Source organism: Mus caroli, unplaced genomic scaffold (genome assembly GCF_978045245.1).
Source record: "Mus caroli unplaced genomic scaffold, Mus_caroli_1 scaffold_14, whole genome shotgun sequence".
Taxonomy (NCBI): domain Eukaryota; kingdom Metazoa; phylum Chordata; class Mammalia; order Rodentia; family Muridae; genus Mus; species Mus caroli.
Genome location: NW_028227269.1, coordinates 48,080,001 through 48,084,422, shown reverse-complemented (window position 1 = coordinate 48,084,422; position 4,422 = coordinate 48,080,001). Strand labels below are relative to the sequence as shown.

Here is a 4,422-nt window from a genome sequence, read left to right as displayed (position 1 = left end):
TCCTAAACTATTGCCTGAAATTACTAATACACTGGATACTATTACACTTCACAATGCTTTGAATTTCTTTCTCTTTTTTTCATAATTCAATTAGTTGAATTTATTCTTTAAGATTTTCATCCTTGTATCTGATGTTTTCTGGTTACTCTAGCCTTTTATTTATTTATTCCCCACCCAGCAGTGCATAGACATGGATATTTTGTCTCCCTGTCTCACAGAATCTGATAGTTTCTAATAGATCAACATTTAGTGAAAGGACCTAGGTGTCCCTTTCTCCTCCAAAACTGAATTCTGGGCAGACTCCATGTGTATAAGCCCAGTGCCAGTAACCACAGAGTTCATGATCATCTTGTCTATGGTTGGCTTAGGAGATAGCATTTTGTGGCCCTTCTCTCTACCTTCCAGCTCCCCCATGCTTCTATGAGGGTACTCTTTCACCCTTCCACCCATTCCTGCCTCAGCACCCTAGTATTCCCCTATCTTGGGTAACCAAGCCTCCAGAGGACCAAGGGCCTCTCCTCCCTTTGATGCCAGATAAAGTGATTACCTTAGTTACCATACTACATATGCAGCTGGAGTCATGAGTTTGGTTGGTGGTTTAGTCTCTGGGAGTTTTGGGGGTTCTGGTTGGTAGCTGTCCTCTGAGAGGTTCTGCCAGAGCTGGACCAATACAGATGCAGATGTACACAGTCAAACATTGGACTAAGTGCCAGGATCCCAATGGGGAAGTTAGGGTAAAAACTGTAGGAGGTGAAGAGGTTTGCAACCTCATAGGAAGAACAATAAGCCTCCTTTATTCTTAGCATCCTGTACAGTCATAAGTCTCTGTTCACTGGAAGGAGAATTTCTGTTGAAGATTGTGTTCAAATGTGGTCTCTACGGATGTGATAAGCATCTTGAACAAAGCAAATTAAGGAAGAAAGTGTTTATTTAGCTTACACTTCTCCATCACAATTCGTTGATCAGGGAACTCAGGCAAGAAATCAATGCAGGAGTCTGGAGGCAGGAAGTGAAACAAAGACCATAGAAGACTACTACTTACCGGAGTTCTCCTTATGACCTGCCCACTCTGCTTTCTTATACCACCCAGGACAATCCACACAGGGATAACACCATCCTCATGGCCCAGGTTCTATAACATCAATTATCAATTAAGAAAAGACCCAAACAATTTGCCTATAAGACAGTCTGTTGAGAGTCTCTCTTCCTGGACACAAACATTAGATTTTGTGCCGAGTTGACAAAATCTAACCAGCAGAGGCTGATAGTAATTGATGTCAATGGGTATAAAATGTATAACTTAGTGGAGTCTGCTAATATGGCAGTTCAGCTTACTGGCTTGAAGGTGTTTTGTTTTCTTCCACCTATGATCTTCTCCTTATTTTGAAATGAGATAGACAATTCTCTTGAGGGACCAGTCATAGCTATGATTAGAAATTGAAAAGCAAACACTAAAGAAATACAAAACATTATTAATTGACTCTTTAACTACTGTGTTAAATGATCTTTGGAAATCAAATATTTAAAATAGTGGACAAGTTTCAGGTTTTATATAGACATTTCAACTTAAGCCTGACATACTCTTGTATCTATATTAAGGCCACACAGGATTTCTGCTTTTTATTTGAAAATTTCTACCTGCCCATATGTTTTATTTTTAAAACCAAACATTGTTAAAAGCAACACGTCTAACATTATTTTACAAAAACATTCATTTTGGTTTGTTTCACTTGCAAATAATTTAAAAAATGAGTCATATTGCTTTTACAACTTTGTTTCAGTAACTCTAATGCAATTCAATTTAGTATTATTTACATGGTTCCTTTAATACATATATCCTTATTTAAGTCTCATGATATTTTTAATTGTTTATATTTGTGATTTCCGGTTTTCTGAATATGTTAAAACTGGAAGTTTTGCTAAGTAAAAGGTAAGTAAAAATAATGAATTACATTAATTACAGAGAGAATTAATATGCATGTCTGCACTGTATATGATTATCCTGGACTTGCAACCTATTATTGAAAATTATGCTTTACATTTTTAATAGATTCTCTTCTCTACTGTTTGAGAAAACTATTTTCCAGGCTGAAAATTGATATTCTTAGTGGTGAGAAATGTCTATTCTTACATAAAGAGATGAAAAACATGAAAACTAAGTTATTAAACATCAAAGAACATAATGAATACTAGAGACAAATGTAGTGAAAGCACATGGAAGACTGCAACTTACATCAGTATATTACAACCAGAAAATATAGGTCCAATGAAAGTAAAATATGTTTACATAGTAGGTTGGACAATGAATATATCTCTAGATAGAATATACTAGGAAAATACACTAGAATTTTGAATTATAATTTCTGTTCATGATTTAAGATAAGGAAATTAAATTCTTAGAGAAGTATTAGTAGAATATGTACTTAAGGAAACCCTATACATAGCACATGAGAAATCCCACAGACTAACAATAAAAAGAAACTACCTGTTGTCTCTGCTCCTCCCTGTTCCAGAGACAGCCGCATCTTCTTGTGCAGCGCCAGCCTGATCCCGTAGATAAAATGGTGAAGGTCGGTGTGAACAGGATTTGACCGTCTAGGGCAACTGGTTACCAGAGCTGCTGTCTGCTCTCCACATGACAAAGTGGAGATTGTTGCCATCAACGATCCCTTCATTGACCTCAACTACATAGTCTACATGTTCCAGTATGACTCCACCCATGGCAAATTCAACAGCACAGTCAAGGCCGAGAATGGGAAGCTTGTCATCAATGGGCAATGGGAACCCCATCACGATCTTCCAGGAGCGAGACCCCGCTAACATCAAATGGGGTGATGCCATGGAGACTACTGGCGTCTTCACCACCATTGATAAGGCCGGGGCCCACTTGAAGCCAAAAGGATCATCATCTCCGCCCCTTCTGCCGATGCCCCCATGTTTGTGATGGGTGTGAACCATGACAAATATGACAACTCAATCGAGATTGTCAGCAATGCATCCTGCACCACCAACTGCTTAGCTACCCTCGCCAAGGTCATCCCTGACAAATTTGGCATCATGGAAGGGGCTCATGACCATGGTTCATGCCATCACTGCCACTCAGAAGACTGTGGATGGTCCCCCTGGAAAGCTGTGGCATGATGGCAATGGGGCTGCCCAGAACGTCATCTCTGCATCCACTGGTGCTGCCAAGGCTGTGGGCAAGGTCATCCCAAAGATGAACTGGAAGCTCACCAGCATGGCCTTCCCTGTTCCTACCCCCAATGTATCTGTCGTGGATCTGACGTGCCTCCTGGAGAAACTTGCTAAGTATGACGACATCAAGAAAGTAGTAAATCAGGCATCTGAAGGCCCACTGAAGGGCATCCTGGGCTACACTGAGGACCAGGTTGTCTCCTGTGACTTCAACCGCAACTCCCATTCTTCCACCCTTGATGCTGGGGCAGGCATTGCTCTCAATGACAACTTTGTAAAGCTCATTTCCTGGTATGACAATGAATATGGCTACAACAAGGGAGGAAGATGCTCAGTGTTGGGCGCCGAGTTGGGAAAGGGACTCCTCAGCAACCGAGGGTCTCTCTCTTGCTCTCAGTGTCCTTGCTGGGGTGGATGGTCCAGGGTTTCTTACTCCTTGGAGGCCATGTAGGCAGTGAGGTCCACCACCTTGGATCATATTCACCCCTCTTTGCTGATCTACCCTTCCATACCCAACTTATTTTAGAAATTGTTGTTCATTTCTTATACATTGAGTTCAATTTGTACTGCCCATATATTCTTTAATATACCACTGAAGTCTGATCAACTTACTAGGGGCACCACTGTTAAAGAAAACTGACTCTTTGTCTCCCTGCAGCAATGATCAATTACTAGTGACTGTGGGTGGGACTTCAAGCCCACCTTCTCTCTCCATGCTGGTATTTGATCTGACTTGAGCTTGCCGTTGATTTGTGCATGAATACACAAGCACTATACAATGCCAGAATTGCTGTAAATTCAAGTGTGTCCAGTGATATATTTTCACCACATTGATCCTAATGCAATAAAGTTAAACAGAACCCTTTATAGGACAGGGTAAGGCTTGAGGACCAGAACATTCACAGAGAGACTGTGCAATGCCTGAGATGATGCTTTGCATAATTGCAAACTAAATGACCCAGTTATCTACTCAGGAAGGTGCTGACATCTTACCAGGCACTGTTGTTGGGAACATGCAGGAGAGAAGCACACAGAGTCTTACATATCCCAACTTTGTATTATGTAGGGTTCAAGATGGCTGGTTATCTATTTTAATTTACAGTTGTTAAAAAACTCACTTTCCATGAATTTCTTTTCCTAGGATTCTTTGTGGAAACTCTCACTGGCATTCATGACAACTCACTATTGTATAGCCATAGTGGTCAATTTTCTCTTATGTTTCTCTTT

The 4,422-nt window shown here is 40.5% G+C and overlaps 1 pseudogene; it reads left to right on the top strand.

The window, feature by feature from the left end:
• Window positions 1-3,055: 3,055 nt before the first annotated feature.
• LOC110307356 (glyceraldehyde-3-phosphate dehydrogenase pseudogene) overlaps window positions 3,056-4,422 on the top strand; it is a 2,645-nt pseudogene continuing 1,278 nt past the window's right edge.